Raw genomic sequence first — 22,799 nt, 5'->3', positions numbered from 1 at the left:
GTGTTTTTTAGTGTGTGTTTCATTTTCGTACAGATTGTTATTCGTGACCCTTCTGCCTTTCTCTCGTTCTCCGTGCCGATTAGCCCATCCAGGTTTCTCTACTCCTTCTTGCTAATATAGTAGTTATTCGCGAGGAAACCAGCGGGTTGCACCTGTGTTTGCTTGGCTCATATTCGGGAGGAACACGAAAGCAATAAAAGAACTGATAAGTTATTTACAATGAATGCCGGAGCGCAGAACCGTCCCGCTCTCGGTGTGTAACTTCAGCTGATTCATTAAGAAAGATTCTATGAAGAGAATGAAAGAAAAAAAAAGAAGAGGTATCGAAAGGAAGGGCTGTAGTTAATTTATATCATCTACGGTTCTTTAATGTATAAAAAAATTACACTGCCCACGGAAAGCTTCTGCATTTCATCTTCATTGGAACGTTGCCACCGGGTGAAGGCGATGGGTGTGATTCGGATCCGCGTCATCATTCTCGGCAGCTGAACGCTATGCATATTTTCACTCCCTCACTGCTTCACCGCGCGGCTCAGATGTCCACCGGCTAGTACCTACTGCAGTGGCTGGGGAGTTAAAGAACTCGAGTGCTGACCTGGAAGTACCGGATTGAGTCCCAGCCGCGGCGCCAGTGTTTCTTTACAGGCAACACGCAAAATGCCCCCGTGCGCTGAGTGCTGTCAGAGAACGCAAATACCCTCAGTTCACCCAAATTATTCAGGTGCTCTCCATTACGGCACATATTCCTCTCTGCTTTCACCTTCTCCATGCTTGCCGTGGTGGCTCAATGGTTAGAGTACTCGTCAATTGAGCCGGAGTAGGTGAATTCGACACCAGCTGCGGCGGCCACGTTTCTATGCAAGCGAAACGCTATAGGCGGCCGTGTGCTCTGAGATATCAGTACACGTTAAACTTGCCCAGGTGGTAGAAATTATTCTGGAGCCTCTTTCTCTGCTCCTTCTTTCTCTGTCACCTTCTTTGCTTCCCTCATGACGTGGTTGAGGTGCCCACATAGCACCGAGAGAGCGCGACTTTGATTTGATCAAAACCACTTTTTTATTTTTACTTTTTGTAATGCGACAGCATTTAGGTTGTCGTCTTGCAAAAACCACCCGGTTTCTCCGTAACAAAACTCGCTGATTGGTCTAGTGGGTCCTGACGTCATCAGCACTACCATAATTAAAAATCTGAAGAATAGGATGCTCGAGCAATGTTTATTGGAATGCCGCATGGGAAAACACTGAACCGATATTCTCTCCCACCTTACTCCACCCACTAATTCCCCCTTAACCACCCCATTTAACCTACTAATCTACATTATGCGCCCACAACCCCCCCCCCCCCCAATCCAGCTTATTCCAGCCACTAAACCTCATTTATACGCGAGTAAAACACGTTCTTGGGCAAGCTGCCGGTAACATTCTTGATTCATACCGGCAGCGAAGAAGCACAAACACAAAGAGAAGGAACACGCAAAAAACACAAACGAACGCTGCCGTTCGTCCGTGTTTTTGCGTGTTCCTTCTCTGTGTGTTTGTGCTTCTTCGCTGCCGGTGTGAATCAAGAACTCATTTATACATCCTAATGCCCTCACTAATCCCCACTAATCAAGTTTTTATATTTTCAGGCGTGGAACGACATAAAAATTTGGTTTATCCTTTGAAATATTTGGCTGTGGGCCAAACTCCCAAAACGCTATCACATTTTCTTCTTTTCAAGAATTCGGCAGAGATACTCAAGACTGCTTACGTGGGGGAATGCGAAAACATAACTATCCCTGGGGCATTGGCACCCACCCACACATACATTCGCCCATGACACCAACCGTAACGCTGTACGACGAGCGGTTAGATCACAAATTAACACAAAACCTTGTTTTTAATGGCGGTTACTGGCTCACATATTGGTGGACATTTCAACCGCGCCTTAAGGGCAGTGATTACTGCCCTTAAGGCGCGGTTGAAGTGTCCACCACAATGTGAGCCAGTTATTGCCATTAAAAAGAAGTTTTCGCGTTGAATTGTGATCTAACCGCTCGCCGTCTGGAAATGCATACAATCGAAGGTGCATAATTCGTCGGTTCGAACCCCTGTCGCAGGCTAGCCTCCACTTCTCTAGCACATGTAATCTATACGCAACGAGGAATCGTATGACACCACCCGGGGAAAGATTGCCTTACGATTTTGCCCCAAATGTTGTCGGTAAAACTGTCGCCACATGGGGATCGGCCAGTGGCGAGTGTATACGGACGAAATACATCTACAGGATTGTCTGAAGTGGCGGTGCTTGTCTTGGTGTGTGCGTCATTCGGCCGCTTGATGACGTCCTGCTATTTTTCTTGCCATCGCTGAGATTTTCTCTGTAATCTGCGAGTACACGTACTAACACAAGCCGCCGGCTTCTCTCGTAATGGTACTAGTAATGCCTGCTCATAAGAGTGCAGACAGAGGCTGGACTTAAGCTGCTCACGCAACGCTTGCAAATTCTGCTCGGGGGCTTGGAAGCACTGCTCCTCATTCACACGCATTGCGCAGATGACTGTGGTGAGTGAACTACGAACACGGCCACTTTTCGTTTACCTGGTCAGGCATCGAAAAATTGGCAGCGGCTTAGCTCGGCTATGCCAGGATATACGTAGCGAAAGCGAGTGCAACGACGAGGCAAGCGGTGTGACGTCATACCAAACGGCGGCGGCGGCTCCGCAGCGAGGCGCGCGGTGTAACATCATCCAGATGGCGCGGCGAGCGCGCAGTGTCCGCCAGCTGCGGCGGACGCTAGGCAAAGGCTCAAGGTCGGTCTCTGTGCCACCTCGGAGCACGCCACAGCGAAATCGCAAGTTCGTGGCCATTGTACCTTTTGCTACAAAATCCAAAATGTATTCTCTAGAGTACTTTCGTTCCTACCGACGGTACTGGTTTATGGAATATGGCTGCAATAATTTCGACTTTATTTATTTATTTGTTTATTTATTTATTTACAATACCCTCAATCGCCGAAGCATTCCAGAGCGGAGTGCGCTTGAAATGGTATTACATGCAAAGAAAATTAATACGCGGCGACATCTGCTACTGCAGTAAACATTTCTGCGCGATCTTGGTCGAGAAGTAGTAAGGAAAAACAGCATTGATAACCAACCTGCGTTAACACGTTTTGGCGGGCTAGTTGGTCAAGCATCTTGAATAAACAGCGCGAACGAAGACGAGCACAAAAGACAAGAAAATGGTTTCTTGAATAAACAGCGCGAACGAAGACGAGCACAAAAGACAAGAAAACGGACGACACAGCGCTGTCGTCCGTTTTCTTGTCTTTTGTGCTCGTCTTCGTTTGCGCTGTTTATTCAAGAAACCAACCTGCATCAACATTAGAGTAAACAATAACAAACCATTAAAAAGAACGACATAATATTTGCAACAAACATCTGAGAAGGAAAGAATGTTGATAACAAAAGAGGCAGTCAAAATTGTTTCTTTGACAAGTACGAAAACATAAGGACACATAGCCATGAATGCCCGCCGCGGTGGCTGAGTGGTTACGGCGCTCGACTGCTGACCCGAAAGACGCGGGTTCGATCCCGGCCGCGGCGGCGGAATTTCAATGGAGGCGAAATTCTAGAGGCCCGTGTACTGTGCGATGTCAGTGCACGTTAAAGAACCCCAGGTGGTCGAAATTTCCGGAGACCTTCACTACGGCGTCCCTCATAGCCTAAGTTGCTTTGGGACGTTAAACCCCAATAAACCAAACCAAACATAGCCATGAATGAGTGCTTTACAAAATCTTCCGTTGGTGTTTTGTATTTAAGTGCCCGAAGTAACTCCAAATATTTCAGAACTGCTTGCTGAGATGCCTTCAGCTGTGATGTATGATAGCAAACACGCAATCTCTTCAGATGGCGGTAAAAAGCGTCAGCAGTGGATATGATCGTGCAATAAAATGTACCTGGAAAATGACGGTGTAATTATCGTGGGGGAATGTGGCGGTCCGTACGCTGCCTGTCTGTGCCATGGCGGTACCCCTCTGCTGAGCTTTCGACGGTGGCCGCGGAAGTTCCTGGAATTTTATTCCGAGTTCCCTAACCGGTATATTAAAAAAATTCTCGTGAGCAAATTCTCGTAATGCTATTCCACATCTGGCATGTGGATGTTGGCTCATTCGGCGCTGACGGTAACGAGGAGGCAATTAGACATAGTTTCTACGTTCTTTGCAAGCTTTTCACGTGCGCGGGAGATTCCTAGCAAGCCGAAAGGAATAAGTTCCGTACAAGAAAGGAAATTAGGAATGCGAAGGTCGCACACTCCGGACTACGTTCCGTGTATTTCAGCGAAACCAGGCGCCTTTATTAATCAGCTTTCCTGAGCCTTCAGAAGCCGATAATTCGTTGAAAGACACCGTTCACGATTGTAGATTACTTTTTGCTTACTTGCTCTAGAATTTTTCTTTCTACTAATTGGATTCACTCGGGCGTGAAGGAAAACGCGCCGTATGAGGTGCATAATTTGGAACTGCACTCTAACGAAGTTCAAATGTAAGAGCAGGTGTAGGCTATGGCGATATGTGTCTGAGAGATACTTGCGGTTGTTAGGTTTTTAAAGGAGGTGTGAGGAAAGCGAATACCAAAGAACTGTTTCAGCAAATTGTTTATTCCTTTTAGGCTCACTAGCACAGTGACTGGGTAGCTCCAAATTTATCTTGCTAATATGGCTCTTTATGGTCGTCTGACACGATATCTAGCATGACAGCGACAGAAAACAAACCCTTAATTTTGATAATTAACGCCGAAATTATGTGCGAATTAGACTAATTCCTGAAAGTGTCTCCACAGCGGATGAAAAATATATGTCTAGAAAGAGGAAACTTGGATTTCGTTTCGAAGAAAATGTGCAGCAGTTTTCTCCACATTGTCGAATGCTACTAAGCTTCATATTTCTCCAAATGCACAAGAAACTTCGAGAGTTGTCCGAGAAGCAGTAAGAGGCCCTTTGTTCGTTTTTTCCCCGAGTCATCAGACTAATTTACATTGTAAACTTCCACAAATGTTCCTGGTGGGCCGGGAGAAACGCATTTCTGCCTTGGGGTCCTAAACATGCTTGTATGGGCAGCCGCTCATTTGTGTAGGCAAGGCTTTAAGGGTTATTCGGGTTTCGGTGTCGCTCTGTAGGTCTCTACTTCAGTGCGTCTGCCTTTTTACTTAAATGATTACATTGCAATGCATACGAGAACACGACACATTTGAAACTAATGGGAGTAGATCTTTTTGTTCCGAGCGCTTAGAAAACAGTTAGGCACAACTACATAGACAACGGGCAAAACAAAGGAAAAAATGTGTTCAGACGTGCGCTTCGCCTACCATCGGCTGCTACAACACTCTCCGGACATCATCTCAGGCAGGCCCCATGCAACAACGTAGAAAACTTCTCCAACGCCTGCCTTTCTTTGCTTTTAGCAGCGGCACACCACGAAAGCGTTAGACCTTCTCTGAAGCGCAGCAAGCTATATGGCTATGAATCCTCGTTGGGGAATTTCCATTGTTATTAAGTCCTTTTTTAGAGGCAGACTGGACGCGGACACGCGTTGACTTTCTTGGCTCCATTATTCACGCTGTCACGGCTGGCATATACTACGGAAACTGCGCTTGGACATTCAGATGCGGGCCATTCTTCACAGAAACCATGTTTTCCATCACCGTCCACAGGAAGCGCGATTCGCTCTTTCTTTCTTTTTGCCGGCCACCTCGGGAAGTCCAGTTATTCCTTCAGAAATCCCATTGTCATTCATATACAAAACATTTTTTCACTTTGTCTCATTTTTCTTATGATTTCAGGCAATAGCCATAACGTAAAAAGACTCCTCGAGAGGAATGCTGCAATGCCCAGCTTGCTTTAGACCCAAGCTAGCTTTCCGGAACAGTATTCCGAAACTGTTCAGGCCTGCTGTTCAGCATGTGTAAAAAATCAATTACAATGCATGTGAATTCACGCGAATACTTTCCAGGTTTTTTGGTTCTTCCCTGCGCGCTTAGAACTCAGAAATGAGTAAATGTTTTGCCATGCACGGCTTCTTCAGTTTTATTACATCAACCACTGTACATACTTTGCTATGTTATCACATAATGGCTGCCTAGAGTGTTAGATGCACTTTGAAATGGTGCAAATTTAAACATGCTATACTTATTTGACCACTCCTAAACACTTCATGAATCGGCCACATGCATGGATCTACACTACGATTCAGTTCGCCTCATGATCCAAGGTAAGTCATCACTTGAAGGCCGAGATAAAGGAAAGTGATCTCTAAGAAGCTCTGAGTGCAAATTTCTTGATCTCTTTTCAACGGCACTATTCTCATATATTGCATCACATTAAGCTGGTCCTGTGCCCTACTTCACCCAGTTTTCTGAACATAAATAATAGATTTACGTTCAGGATCATAGCTTTTTCTTTCCGTTTCTCTTTGTTGTTGTTCTTTTACAGCACAAAATACATCCATCTAACATTTCAGCCTTTCTGAGGCTGGAAGTCGCCAATAACTGGACTTCAGTCCGTATAACTAATGATTCGTTGAAAATGGTTAGGAAGACGCGGAAAATCAGGGAAAGTCATCAAAATGTTCGCTAATCACGTCAATACAGACTTTATTTCACCACTGCGTGTCACCACTTCACAGGCATAGCGCTGTTGCTATCTGCTGGCGCTATCAGTGCTTTGCTGTATTTTATTGAGATGAAGTAGGCGCACCTTTTGAAGGTTCTCGATACATAATTTCAACCAAGATCACAATCACGCAAGCGATACAAAATTCTTAAAGGGGCACACGAGCCTAATGTTTCCTATAGAGTTTAATCAAACATTAAAAGAACTGAAATCTTATTCAATAGAGAAAAATATTTCCGCCACAGAACACTGAAAACTATTTCACCTCGGCTGCTCACATTTTTCATGTGCTGAGTCCTATGCTGACTCATATGCGCTGAGTCGAAAACGACGACGAAGCGGTGGTGGGCTCTCAAGGCGAGCTTGTTATGTTCTGTGTCCTGGAAGCTGGCTCTATAATTAAAAGAAGGCTCCTAGTCTTGAGTTCTTCCCGACGCCTACCTTCACGGCTCCTCTGGTCGTGAGAATATGCACTAAGCTGACAGTTCGATTTTCGAATATAGCTTTCCCTGTTCTTACTCTTAAATTCTTTCCTACCTTGCCATACAATTATTTAGGTGGCGCTGTACACTGAGAGGAAAATCTGTTCTAAAAAGTCTACATTTATGAAAAATAAATTCGAAGTTATATTTCAGGAGTCTGTAAACTATAACACTAGAATGTTTGAAGGATGCTGTCATAAATAAAACAAAATTATCGTTAGGCACCCGGCTTTTCCTTCGACAGTGAGAATCTTCCAAGCTATATTTGCAAAGCATCACATAAAATCTCGCAGTGAATAATTTATGAAGATTTTTCTTCGAAGTAAACAACTGCTCTGTCCTATTCGGCCTGCAGTAAACATCGGCTGCACACCCTTTCTTGTAACACCGCCAACGTTCAAGCCAGCCTTGAATGTCGGAACATAAACTAGATATACTTGAAAGCTTCTTCACCACGGTCGATACCATCCGGCGCCATCAGAATTAATCCAAACGGCAAACACGTAACATCAGAGCTTTTCAGCTACGACGTATTAAGATTCCAATGGCAGTGCAGGTGCCATTCGTTCATAGAAAGTCCCCTATTTAGCGTTTGCAGTAAAAATATCTTATATTTATTCGCAGCTCCAGCCTGCTCTCCTGCTGCCTGCAGCCAAATCCTTCAAATAATCTAAAATACTTCAGGCGCACTCTCTAAGTCTTGAATGCTTTGCGTAGTGTTAACACGATAAAACGCAGAAAGTAGATGCGTGAATAGCTATCAACAACGAAAAACATGCACACAACCAGCAACTGAAGTAAAAATGGAATAAGGAAAGAGAACAACTTAATTTTTGTCTATATGGATTCTTTAACCCATTTTTATTTTGCCGCTGGGTATGGACTGCGGCCAGAACTATTCACATCAAGGAGCGCAATCCGTTTACATGTGAATCAAATGGATGATTTCCTCAAGCATGCGACATTCTTGCCTGGTTGTTTTCGTATTACAGTTGCAATAATTAAGCCCAAGTGTTTGCGTTTCGTTGATAGCCATCTGCCTACACAATATTTCATCTGTGTTAAGTTTAATGCAAGACGCTCAGATATGTCACAACAGATATTCTACCATTTTTAAATTGCCTAGTCGTCATGTTGATTAAAAAATAGTCTGTTCGGTTCTGTTCGTTACGTTATCTATACACGCCTGCATTTCATTTATAATGAATCACTCGTGGCTCAAGGTGTTCAAGGCCCTCTTCAAATGTTTTAAGAGAGGCAAGCTTGAGCGTCAAACTGTAGACAGGCTTCGGGGGCGTCTTATCTAAATTTATAACAGAAAATACCGACAAACAGCATTCACAGAACGAACGAAAGCGAACTTTCCTTCTTTCGTTTTCGCTACCTTGTTGTTGACCTTCTTTAGGTATAGCATGCCAATACAGCATTGTCTGTTCAATCCCTTCAACTAGGTTCTTTCTTTCTTCCTTCCTTTCTTTCTTGCTCACTTCTTTTTCTTCTTCCTTTATTTCCCTCTTACTTTCTTTATTTCTGTTCTTCTAGCTTTCATTCTTCCTGCCTTTCTCTTTCCCTCCTTTTTATCTTTGTTCCTTCCTTTCTTCCTTTCTTTCTTTCTCTCTTTCTTTGTTTCTTTCTTTACTTCTTCCTTTCTTCCTTTCTTGCTTTCTTTCTTTCTTTTCTTTCTTCCTTTCTTTCCTTCTGTCTTTCTTTCTTTCTTTCTTGCTCAGTGTCTTTATCTCCAACATTTGAGACGTATACGAGAAGCCAGTGCTTTGCGCTAGCGACATGTTTCAACACGGCCGCGACAAAACGGCGCCCATAATGCAATTAGGTCTCGCAGACTCCATGCACGCGGGTATTGACACTCGCAGAGGGCTCCGGTGTTTGCCATGAATATACAACCACGTCGCTTTCCTCTCCCTGCAGTGCTAGTGTTTTCGCGAGTGAGGGATGCAGAAGGTATTGTTTCTGCGGTCAGGGGCACGATAGCATTCGCGCTATCAGACAAGAGCGAGGCCTTCCAAACGCGTTACTCCGCCTGAATAAATCAGTGCAGCGTCGCAGTACGTAAATAACTCGCACCTGTACCCTCAGCGGTCTACGTCACATATCCGCATGTAACAAGGGTTCGCACAAACGCCTCCTGAGCCTGCGTTAAAAAATTACAATTATTACAGTAACGAAAGCTATGAATTCGGTCAATCCCAATTATTTCCCTTGTCGGAATGGGCTCATGCAATCAGCGGCAGGATTACCGCAGAGAAGCTTTAGTGCCTACTTCCCTGCACTATTTATGCGATGTAAAATGTCGCAGGTACTGATGAGGGAAAGCAACGGGATAACTAAACAAACACTAGGTCCGCAAGAGCTCGCTGGCGGATCGTATATAGCTGGTAGACATCGAGGCGAGACAGCAATCGATATGTGTTCAAAAGCTAATAAGGTGCAATTGTTTTCTTGGCCAATATTTTTGTCCTTGCATTACTTCTTTTAATGTTAAACATTCCTCTTTGGAAAGTTGCTTCACCGCGAGTGTATTTCAAATAAAATATTTCACTTTATAAATTCAGTGACTGTGTTCTTCATCTCATCTGTCAAAGCAAGGCTGTCGGTTCATGGACACAGTGTAGGTCGCGAATAAATTTATAATGCCTGGAATCGTTTTACGCTCACCGAAAGATGATGATGATGATGTCTGAAAGATCTTATATCCGAAATGAAGCTAAACGGAACAAAGCGACAAGCGACAGAGGAAAGAAACACGCCCATAATAGGATGCTACGCTGTGACCTGTGTTGGTCTTAAACATTAAACCTTAAGCTTAAGCTTTAAACGTTCTCCGAGTCAAGTCGCGTAGAATCGCTTGGATGCACCGGCGCTAAAGAGATGCGACTCAACGTTCCGTTCGCGCAAACTTCCAGGAAACGGGCTGTAACCACTTGGCGAATACCCAAAGTTCAGAATGCGTGCATGCACCTCACGAAATGCGTCCCAACATACAAAATTTTTTTTATCCAATTTGTTGATCCAATGGGTTGCTTGCTCGCTGAATAAACAAGGCGTCCCGGTAAATTCCGCGGCTGCAACAGTGCTGACGACCAGCGTGAAATTCTGAGTGCCTGGCAGTGTCTTTGAGCGAAAGCTTCCGATAAGGACGGCACAGGCACGAAGTATGAGCCAATTTTAAATTCAAACATCTAGCAATCCACAAATGCTACATAGCACACCACACAGGTAGAGAGTGCATACACTGCTGGGGCAGAACCATGGAATTCGAGATCAGCCTCCCGCGAACGAGTGTGCGTGAGTGATCTCGGAATCCATGGCAGGACTTGAACGGCTCAATTTATTACATGGACAACCACGCATGGCTATATGCTTAAAAAGCAGCCGATGCGGCAGTCTCACGCAGGCGTGAATGGCAAGGAAGCCGACATTTCTTGCACCAGCACGTAAAAGCAAACATTTAAGCTCTTTCAAACAACTATGGAATCTCAGAGCTCAAAACCTGGCCGACGCTTAACCTACCGTTAAGAGCAGAGTGCGATAACATGAAAAGTCACACATGTCGGATGCAGCCTTTCAATGCACTCTTGGCTGTAATTAATGTCAAATTAATTGGTGTCTTTAATTAGTTGCCTCCTGCACTCTCTCTTCGTCTTCCATTGACCTCTTTTCCTCACCCTCCCCCAAGTTTCTCTTTCTCGCCTTTCCCATCTGCCAGCTCAGGCTCGAGAGCGGCGGACGCACACAAGGACGTATTTTTTCGACGGGGGGTTGTGATAGTGCTATCAAATTAAAAATGCCTTGCGAGGACGTGCAGTAAGTTGTGTTAATCCCGTGCATAAGATGTAATTTCGGAACCTAGTGGAGCAAAGTGAGGTGGCAATAAACTGTCGTGCTTCTGGCAGTTAAATTTCGGATCTTATTCAAAAGCGATTACTTCCCTTCGGCTAAAAACAGAGCAGCGCTCTTTCCGACATAATGCAATTCTTGAAATCTGGAGCGAAGTTTTCGGCAATACGACTGTAGAAATATTAAGGCGAGAGCCTTTAATGCCTCATGCTGTCGTTAGCAATCCGTGTCTGCAGCCGTATCTGCGTCCGTGTCGGCAGCCGTGTCGGCAGCCGTGTCGGCAGCCGTGTCGGCAGCCGTGTCGGCAGCCGTGTCGGCAGCCGTGTCGGCAGCCGTGTCGGCAGCCGTGTCGGCAGCCGTGTCGGCAGCCGTGTCGGCAGCCGTGTCGGCACATGTGTCCGCGTTTAGACGGGTGTCCACCGAGATATGCGAGACAGTTACTGCGTAATTTCCTTTCCTCAAATACAATTTTCAGTTTCTTCATTACGGCCCCTCTTTCTTCTTTCACTGCCACTTCATCCCTTCCTGTACGGTGCGGTTAAGTTGTCCACCGAGATGACTGAGAATTACAGCGCCATTTCATTTCCTCAAAAAGCGTTGCGTTCAAAGGGCAAGGCATCGCGCCGAACGGGGGGTGGCGCTCCGTGGACTTCCGAACGCCGGTGGCAGGCAGCGCGAGCGGTCGCACGCCACGTCGGCTCTACCAATGATCGCTGTTATTTGCGGTCCTCAACTCTTTCCCGTAGAAAGCTTGGCACCATCGTCTCCGGCAACCTAAGCGGCATCCGTGGACACCACATTTGCCAAGGTGCGCTGAATTTTGTTCCATTTTCAGTGCTTTGAAGACCTCGCCCCATCTCTGCGGCGCTAAGCCTGACGGTGGCAAGGCCTGCGCCGGCAGCGTTCGGGGTTTCCTCTGGGATTCCTCGGCAATGGCGGTCCAAGGCCAAGTCACCGGATACGATCCCACCTCCATAGAGATCGTTAACATGGAAACCGTTCAACATGAAGAGCCTCTTCCCAGCGAGGAGGAATACCTCCAAGACGTGGTCCGCGTATGGCGCGGACGCAGGAAGACTAAGGCCTCCAGGGACGCCAACACGGACGCCGGCCAGCAACGGGTGGCGGGACGCTCTGCACATGTGCAGGGCGAGAACGCTCAACATGCAGCTGTGCAACAAGCAAAACAGCCCCGGTGGCGGCCGCAACACACGCCCCGCATCGGGAAAGACGAAATCATTGTGGTGCTTAAACCACGAGAAACCATCGACCTGAAGGCCACCTTAGGTCCCGGACAAGCCGGCGCTGCCGTTCGCAGCATCCTCGGGGACGCCGCAAGTGTGGGGCTTGCAGTGTGGCCCGTGTGGGAGCAAAATGTGCTCGTGTGCACACTGAAATCAGTGGAAGCTGCGGAGAAGCTGCTCCGGGACGTCATGCTGCCGGTCAGAGGCCGCCCGCTGCTATTCCGGGGCCACCCTAAGCTCTCCGGCGAATTCTGCAAGGGCGCCATCACCGTCTCCCCGGACGAGACATCTGAGACTGTCAAGAAAAAACTCAGTGAGGACCCCAACGTACTATCCGTGCGCAAACTGGGCAAAACGCAGGTTGCTGTGGTCACCTTTGTGGGGACAAGGGTGCCGCGGACCGTGCTTTATAGTTGCGAGCGTCTCCCCGTCCGCTTCTATAAGAAAACGATCCCTGCCTGCCCTCGCTGTGGCACGGTGGGGCATCGGGCCGACGCCTGCCCGCGGCCGCAGCCTGGACGCTGTGAACGCTGCGGGGCTCAGGTTGCTGCTGCTCCTGACGGTGGCCAAGCTGAACATCAATGCTCCCCGTGCTGCCTCATCTGCGGAGGCAGCCATCCCACCGGAGCGCCTGGCTGCGCGGGCAAGTACCGCAAGGTCGTCAAGCCGGGACGCCCACACACCCCAAAGCAGAAGCAGACGCCGGGACCCAAAAAGGCCCAGACGCCCACGGCCGGACCCAAGCAGGCCCCGGGGCCCAAGCCCGAACCCAAGAAGGCCCAGTCCGGGCCGCCAAAATTTGTGAAGTCCGGGAACCCGACGAGGCCACCGGTCCTGAAAGCCGAGGATTTCCCACCTCTGGTACCGCGCCAAAATCAGGTGAGCAGTTGGAGTGGGTTAGTCTCTGGGCCCACCCCCCCTCCCTCCCCCACCGAATCCGCCCTACAGCGGCAGGTAGAGGAGCTCAGGCGCCAAAATCAAATTCTCGCCCGTAAAAATTCAAGAATTAGAAGCTAAGCAGGCCGGGCAGTCCGAGCCCATGCAGAACGCTGAGCCCGAGGATAGTGATGACGGATCCTCAGTATCATCTTGCCTAACTAGCGTCTCGCGGCAAACCGTGGACACGGTGGTCGATTCGGCCCCCGCGGCCGCCGGCCGCTTCGAGGCCCTGGAGCGTAAAGCCGAGCAGTTGGAGGAGCGGGTGGCAGCGCTCCCGAACCAAATTATGATTGCGGTCCGCGAGTCCTTTCAGGACATGTTCAGTTCCGCATTTGCTACAATGCTTCCCGACATTGCGGCCCAGGTGACTGACTCTGTCCTTAAGGCGGTGCAGCCCTGGGTCAGCTCCCAAATAAAAAATTATCTCTCCTGCGACTCCCCGCAGCTAAAACGTAAAATAGCTCCTCGACAGGCAGCGGAAGAAAGCGGTTCCGGGCCGATAGCCGCGGCGTTGATGCAACCCCTACCTGGGGCTGCGCCGGCCTCCGAACCGAGTGGCTACCCAGCACTGTAAAATAAAAACATCAATATGGCTGGCAAACCTTCTCAGAAAGCTAAAAAATTAGACCAATTCGAAATCATTCAATGGAACTGCAGGGGTTTCAGAGCCTGCAAAAAACGGTCACATCTCCAGCTCTACCTGCAGTCCCTTGGTGACATGCCGGCGCTTCTTGCTTTGCAAGAGCCCGGCAATGATGCTAAATTCTCTGGGTATAGCTCGTTTCAGGGGGGCCCCTCGACCTGCATCCTGGTGCATAAAGCATACACCGCGATTCAGGTCGATCTTGATCTGGAGACTGAGCAAGAATACACCATGGTGAGGGTTCTGCCTCTCAGGCGTCGCGACCCGTCAATACATGTGCTTAATGTGTATTGCCCCCCGCATAAGCCGCGTGTTACTTTCAGCGAAATTTTCTATCGTGCTCTCAAGTCGGCTGACAATGAACCCCTGGTGATCATTGGGGATTTCAACGCACCCAGTCTACAGTGGGGCTATCACTTCGAGAAATCCAGGGGACGCAAGCTGGCGGAGCTCATCTCCACCCTTCGTCTTACGTTGCTCACGGATCCGTCTTGCCCCACACGTGTGGGCAACTCGGTCACCCGTGACACGTGTCCTGACTTATCTCTGGTTAGGAACACTACAAACGCCATATGGGAGAACCTGGGGGATACCCTGGGCAGCGACCACTGCCTTCAACTTGAAAAAGGCGGGCTAAAAAAAGGCTGTTAAAGAAAGGTTGCAGAAAAGCGGCCGAGACTGAGACTCGGCGCGCTCCCTTGTTCTTTGTTTGCAGCGGTTTTAGAGCGCAGCTCTTTGGCGTCCGTTCCTGGGTTTCGCGTCGTCGTCGGCGTCGGCCTCGTAACCAGCTCCGCCCCCCTTTCATCCCCCCAGCGCTATCGGCGTCAGCGGCATCAGTCAGTCGCTGCTATCTCTTCCCTCCTCCCTTTATCGTGTTGTCCGCTTGCTGCGCGTGCTTCTGCCCCCATCGTTTGCCGCTGGGTGTACACGCCGCCCCCCTCCCCCCTCTTCCTGCGAGTCTCCGGTTGTCAAAGCGCCGGCTCGAACTTAATTCCTTTCTTCGCTCCTCCTCCAATGCAACCCCTGTGCGGTGGCAATCAGAGAGCCAGATCGGTGGCGGCGGATCTGTATATGTGCACCGCCCGAGCCGAAATTGCGAATACGTGTGATAAATAAAAAAAAAATTCTGTGATAGCGCATACATGTGTTGCTCGATTTCTTTGCCTCAATCTATCGAAAAGGTGAAACAGCTTATTTGCTGCGCTCAAATTTCGCATTAGGAAGTAACGTAATCGTCGGTAATTTTTTATCCCCTCGATAATTGGGCGGAGCTTTATTAAACCTGCACTCGCCCAATTCAAGCCAATACCGCTGCAATGGCGTCGTAGATACAAGTGGGCGGAGTCCAGTGCTCGCCAGAGCCCGACTCCAGAGGCGCCAGTAACGTCCACTGCTTAGCTAGACAGTCGGGGGTTTAAGAAGTCGCCGACCTTATTGTCCCCCACCCCCACTTGACAGCTCATCTCTCTTCAATGTTCGACAAGGGATCCTTTCAAGGGGTCGTCGGCCCCTTGGTCCCCGTTTCCCGCAGCCTTGGACAGCGTCCGTGGCGTCCGAAGCGCGCGACCCGCTGTCGCCATTCCTAACCCCTCCAGACGGACACGGTAGGGGGAAATTAGCTACTGGCGCCAGGCCTCTACCTTAACAACAAGGGAACAAACTCGTCGTTGCGTTCCTCACTCTCTTCCCCTCCGTGCAGGCGTATATGTGCTGCTGCTTCTAAGCAAGGTTCCTTTGTGTTCCAGGTCCGCTCAGGTGCTTTCCACAAAACAGGACCCCATGCACTGTATGGCATGGATGCATCTGTGCTCCCCACTTCCTGCAACATTTTCGCAGGGACCTCTGCTAATCCTAGAGCGTGCAGCTTCGCCGAAGGCGTGCAACATCCCAGAGTTGCGCATAGATAATTAGGAACACTGCAGGGGAGGGCTCCGGATTTGTTTCGAAAGACCACAGGACCATCTGTAAGGCTCTCCCTTAAAGGCACCGCTCTTTCACACTCAGCCAACATACTATCTGTGTTGCCAACACCCGAGCAACAAATACCCAATACATGTGCCTTGCAGGCATGACGGCATCCCCGGAAATGAGCGCGTCCACGCGTTTTCCCACGAACTTAGCGTCCGGGCGCCGTAGGAGGGCCTCCCAGATCGACAACCAAATGCTCACACAAAAAAAGAGTCTCTTGACTCCGACGCTGCAACAGAGCACTGCACTCAAAGCCGCATCATACACCATCCTCCCCACTCCACACTAGACTACTTACAAAGCCTACACTGGCGATAACTTCAAACGGACACATTCCCATATCCTCAATTTGCACACCCCATCCACTTCTCTTCACACTGCCCCGCCTGCGGAGCTAGCACCCCTACATACTACCACTACATTTAGGAATGCCCATATCCCATCTGTGTACTGCCCATTCGCGCCCACTCACTCACACTCACTCACTCACACACACACACTCTCTCTCTCTCTCTCTCTCTCACACACACACACACACACACACACACGAACCACTTTCGAGTCCACCATTCTGGCTGGTTACACGAGATGGTGAATGACCAGCGCAAGCTTGAGGGGGTGGTCAGAGGAGTCTTGGACCGAGAAGCCCTCCCGGGAAGGTTTTTATCTTTCTTATTAAATAATGTTTACCGTGCTCCTCATACTTGCCTGCCGCACTCTTACATATCACACCATAGGGGCACATTTTCCATTTCGCGTCCACCGAATTACAGCAGGGGCTCACGTTCCTAACACCTGAGCCACTGCGGGAGGTAGCTATAACCGTAGGTAAGACGCGCGAGGCGTATGGTCTAGCGTTTGTAGAAATCGGCACTTGCCTACGGCTGATGACCTGACGGCAACACGGAGGCTTGGCGACACGTCCCCAAAAACGGCGCCGTACGAGTCCTTGATGGCGGACGCGACGTCCTCTGGCAGGGGAACGGACTCCACTGTCCGCACGGCCCTGGTGGATGAGGTGTAAAATTAGAATGGCGGGCGAGTCTCCGCCGTGCGAGCACCCACCTGCGGCAGGCCTCGATGGACTCCGGCTCGGTGAAGCTGCGCACAAAGGAAACAGCTTCGCTAGTCCACGGGTGATCGTCAAACCAGATACAAAGAAACATGGTCCGTGCCCACCCCTAGGACATCCTACGATGAACAAACTTTATCTCACACGTTTCCCTCACTGCTAAATTTACTAAACCGAGTCGAGTTTGATCCTACCTGTAACCAAAATGATATCGTCAAACGCTTTAGCCAACTTGTTTTTTTGCAGGATTAAAATAATTCCATTTTGTTCGCGACAGCTTCTGTTTATACTGTTAATTATTTTCAACAGCATTTTTGCTTGTGTTTCTATGTCTTTGCCACTTTCAGTGTGCATTTGATACTTGTCTGTAACTTTGCTGTATGACTGGCTGTCATCTTCCTGTTTGCCGACTAGTAAGGGGTGGGGACCTCGTCAAGCTCTCCGAGCTTTTAGTCCCGTGCTCCTCCTTCTCTAAGGAAATAAAGAGGCTCCGCATCACGCTTTTGGCGAAGGCAGCCCGTAAAAAATGGGGCCAGGCGAAAATAACCAATTGGCACCAATTTCGAATTCAGGACGTCCCTCCGGTACTATTCTCTGACGGCTATGCGGAGTGGGCAACACAGGTCACCAACATACAGAAACAACACACGCAAACACTTCACACCACCGACGAGATCCCCGCAGTGGACAATCACCTCCTGCATCTGTGGGAGGCGCGCCGGAGCTTAACAAAACGATGGAAGAAACACAAGATGAATCGCAAGCTTAGAGCTCGTATTGCACAACTTACGGAGCAGGCTGCGGCATATGCCGCCCAGCTCACAGACACCAATTGGATAGAACGCTGCAACTCGGCAGCGCGTCAGATGAGCTCGAAGGGGACTTGGCGTCTCTTGCGCAGCCTCATCGACCCTTCTCAAACGAAAGGGGAGACGCAAAAACAGCTCCGGCGGGCTCTGCACGGGTACCAAGGTACGACGGCGCAACTTGCGGACACTTTGTGCGACAGGTATCTCTGCCGCACAAACGACCCGGTTGGGCCCGAGTACACGTACTCCGGCAAGCCAAATCAGGATTTAGACGCCCCTTTTGAGTTGCATGACCTTAAGGCGGCCCTGGCTAAAATGCGCCGAGGTGGGGCACCGGGTCGGGATCGCATAACAGTGAAACTGTTGGCGAACCTCTCCGACTGTGCATATCTCCATTTGCTACAATACATAAATCAGATCTGGGATGGGTGTCCGCTCCCACTCGAATGGAAAACATCCCTTGTAACGTTCATCCCCAAAGCAGGTAAAGCCGTGACTACGGACAACTTGAGACCCGTCTCATTAACCTCGTGTGTGGGAAAGCTCATGGAGACGATGGTTCGGGATCGCCTCTCTCCATACATGGAGGGTAAGGGCCTCTTTGCAGACACTATGTTCGGGTTCCGCCCGCACATGTCTGCACAGGATGTCCTACTCCAACTACACAGGGACATAATACGACCCACAGCCATGCAACAAAACGACAAGGCCATTCTCGCCCTCGATCTTAAGGGGGCGTTTGACAATGTTAAACATGCCACCATACTCTCTAACTTGAACACCACTAACTGCGGGGCGAAGGTCTTCGCCTATGTCAGAGACTTCCTCTCTGCGCGTCAGGCACTCCTCCGGATCGAGGACGAGGAGTACGGCCCGTACTCTATGGGTACACGAGGTACACCACAGGGGGCGGTGTTATCACCGCTCCTTTTCAACATCGCCATGATGCACCTGCCCGGCCGACTGGCTCAGGTAGATGGCATAAAACACGCACTCTACGCAGACGACATTACAATCTGGACCACCGAGGGGAGCCTTGGGGAGATAGAGGACCGCCTTCAGCAGGCCGCCACCATAGTCGAAGCATATGCTGCCGACTGTGGTCTCCAATGTGCTCCCGCCAAATCAGAGCTTCTACACGTCAGGACAAACCACAAGGACAACACGTCTCTACACATATCTCTGTCAGGCGGTCCCATCAGAGAAGTGGCGGAGCTCCGGATCCTGGGTCTGTTCATCAATAACAAACTTAGGCCGGACTCTACTATAGCGAAACTCAAGAGCATAGGTGAACAGGTAGGGCGCATGATCCGCCGTGTTTCCAACAAGCGGGGTGGTCTGCGGGGCAGGGACGCGCTACGGCTCGCCTATGCCTTCGTGACCAGCCGGATCCTCTACGCCGTGCCGTACCTACGCACCACCAAACAACAAGACGAGCGCATTGACGCCATCATCAGGAAGGCAACAAAGCGAGCACTGGACCTCCCGGTGGCTACCTCCAACGCCAAACTGAAGGCGTTGGGAGTGGTAAACTCCTATCAGGAGTTGCGGGAGGCCCACCTCGTGAACCAATATACGCGGCTATCGCAGACGGTGCCTGGGCGCCGCCTGCTAAACCGCTTACACATCCAACACACATGCATACCAGAGGGGACGGAGAACATCCCGGTGCTGTGGCGCCACATGCTCTTGGTCGCTCCGCTCCCGCGTAACATGGACATGGCTTCACATGAAGGCAGACGACAAGCGCGGGTTCGCACGCTTGAGAGGCAATATGGGTATAAAGAGGGCGTCTATTACGTGGACATCACAGGGCCGTCGCCCGCAGGATTCTTCACGGCTGCCGTAGTCCACCGGGGAATGAATGTCGATGGGCTATCTTTTCGGGCCCCAAATTCAACACGAGCGGAGGAAGTCGCAATAGCTCTCGCTGCCGCCGATCCAAAATCGAAAACGGTTATTACAGACTCTCGCCGGGCCTGTGAACATTATCTTGCAGGCGAAATATCACCTCTGGCCTCGCAAATTCTAAGACGCGCTCTCGCCGATCCAACTCGCACAAAAGTGATCTGGGCTCCTGGCCACCAGGGTCTACGAGGCAATGAGGCCGCTGATGCGGCCGCCCGAGCGCTCACACACCGGGCTCCTCATCCTAGCTCTCATGGCTCAGAAGCTCATAAACCGCTTCTGCGGTTCCGCGAAATCCTAATTTATTATTGCGACAGCCACCGTCTCTACCCGGCACCTGCCAAGGGGCTGAGTAAGGCGGAGGAGCGAACTCTGCGGCGCCTGCAGACAGGAACCCTTCTCTGTCCTGCAATAGCAAAACACTTCGATCCGAACACAAATGGGCGCTGCCCGCACTGTGGAGAGATCTGCGATATCTTTCACATGGTGTGGGCATGTACTCAGAATCCTCACCTTCCCCCCTCCCCCACCCCCACCCGAGAGGCATGGGAGACTGCCCTCCTCAACTGCTCCACACTGGAGTCCCAAAGGGCTCTGGTCAAGCGGGCGCGAGACGGGGCCTCGTCATGCGGTGTCCCGGACTAAGGATACCGACCATGCAGCAGGGTTATTTATTTTTTTTTTAACCCTCAAGCTGTCTTGATTAAAGTTTTTCACCACCACCACCACCGTGGACTTCCTGGCAGCGCTTCAACACGCTGTCGCGTTCCACTCCTAAAGGCGAAGCTTAAGCGTCATTAATTAGCAGTAAATTAGTGCTGATTGATTAATAAGTAATTAGTCATTAATTAGTAATTTGTCATCAATTCGTCACCAATTATGTGTGACGTCATCCAGTGGTGACGTCACCACTGTCACATAGGCAAAGTGGTGCGGAAAACGCTTTCGCCTCTACGCACTTTAGACAGTCAAAGTGCCCCCGGCATTTTTTCCTTGGGCCCACTTCTTCACCTTTACTAAGAGTAAATATATCTCGCTCTTTCGACCAAATAGCCACCTAGATCAGTTATGCCGTTCTAGCCTTCATCACAGTAAACGCTCTTCATTCTATAGATATCGTAAACACCATGATCCTTTATGTCGACGCGGCACAAAATTCTAAACCAGGATATTTCACGGCAGTCTCAGCCTATGAAGACGGCACAGTGGAGGCCGCCGCCACTATCCGGACTAATTCGCCTGCAGAAGCGGAAGGAGCCGCCATCGCACTTGCTTTGGCCCACTCCAGCATTGACAAAAACGTAACCGAAATTTGCACAGATTCCCAGGCCGCGTACCGCCACTACCTAAAGGGCGTGGCGACGCCGGCAACACATCGTATTCTTGCCACAGTCACCTCTCTCGACCGAACGGTTACTCTGTCGTGGGTCCCTGGGCATGCCTCGATCCCCGGTAATGAGCGCGTTCATGCGCTGGCCCGAGAACTCTCCTCCCGGACCCCGGATGATCAGGCACCCAACCCTGCGAACGAGGCTACATCGGTCCTGTATACATATCATCACATTACAACATTCTACAAACTCAGCCGCATGACACTGCCACCACCCCACAGTACCTTGTCGCCCTCATCCAGCGCCACATGGCGGCAATTACAGACAGGCTGTTTTATTTCCCCCCACCGTCTCTCATGCTTTCACCCCACCATTCCTCCTGATTGTACCACCTGTGGCGTGCCCAGATCTACACTTTTCCACTACCTTTGGGAATGTCCTTCCCCAAAGGCAGTACTCCCCATCCCCAATCCCACTCATTCTTCCTGGGAGGCTGCTTTACGGACCGCTCAGCCCGCCGGCCAGAAATGGCTAGTGGATCGGGCTTTACGTGAAGCGCAAGCCCGTGGACTCCTGGACCAGTAGGGGACCACCCTGGAAGATTTTTTATTTTTTTCGTGTAAATGCACACAGCGACTAAAATCATTCGGAGAGCTACGAGCCTGGGGTCAGCAGCAACGCGGCCGCAGCCAAGGCAGAAATGGAGGACGACGACCACGCTGGTTCCGGAACGAGGACCAGGAGAAACAACCTGACTACCGAAGCGAGTCCAGGGGACGCAGCAACAGCCGCAGCCGGGACCGGAGCCAGAGCCGGGGACGAGGCGAGACGAGCCAGACCACGGCCAGCCAGCAGCAAACGCAGCAGAAGAAAAGCGGCGGAGTTAAGGTAAGCTGGGGAGGCGGCTCTCCCAAAATACTTTTTGCTCCGCACGAGGAAAACAACACAACAGACACCAAGGCAGAAAACGAAAGCCTAAGAGCAGAAATCAACAACATAAGAAAGGAGAATAGGCAGCTAAGAAAGCAGATCAGCGACTTAATCGCAGAACTACAGGAGATACGGAGAACAGGTTTCTCACCAGTGAGAACGCCAACACCACCACCACAAACTATAGAGAACCCACAAAACATGGGGGAGACCAACACGGCAGGGGAAGACCTAAAAACACTCATGCTGCAAATGCAACAACAAATGCAGCAACAAATGCAACAACTAAGCCAGAAGATAGCTTTGCAAGACCAGAGCTTCCGTAATTACGTTAAAAATCAAACAACACAGAGAACACTAAACGACGCCAGAGACCGCCTCTTTAATGAGCGGAGGTTCGGTACAGAAACCCAAGGGAACAATAGTAGCTGCAACACAGCAACATGGCAGGAGGACAACAACTAGAGATTTGGCAGTGGAACTGCAGGGGCTACAGGCGCAAGCAGGGGCTCCTGCAGCAATTCATTAGCACTAGGGGAACCCCACCAGACCTAATCTTATTACAAGAAACAAACTGTACCCCAACCCTAAGAGGCTACTCATGCCAGGAAAAAGGGAAAACAGCAACACTCATTAGCGACAAAATAACTGCAATAAATCATGGGGAAATAGCAGACACACACCTAGAACACGTGATAACTGAAATAATTCCCAAAAGGAAACGGAAAGCAAAAAGCACCTTTGTTATAAACATATATAGCCCACCTAAAAACAGGGGAGACTTCATCAAGCTTTTCGCGGAGGCAAAGAAACTTGCAGGGCAGAACACCCTAGTTATAGCAGGAGACTTCAACGCGAAAAGCCCGCAACGGGGCAGCAAAAAAGAGGACATAAAAGGGCGGAGCATATGTACAGCAGCAGAAAACACAGGCTGCGAGCTACTTACGGATGAGAGCCAACCCACAAGGCAA

This window comes from Amblyomma mixtum, chromosome 7 (genome assembly GCF_055824585.1).
Source record: "Amblyomma mixtum isolate Tamu chromosome 7, ASM5582458v1, whole genome shotgun sequence".
Classification (NCBI taxonomy): Eukaryota; Metazoa; Arthropoda; class Arachnida; order Ixodida; family Ixodidae; genus Amblyomma; species Amblyomma mixtum.
This window is presented reverse-complemented; position numbering follows the sequence as displayed.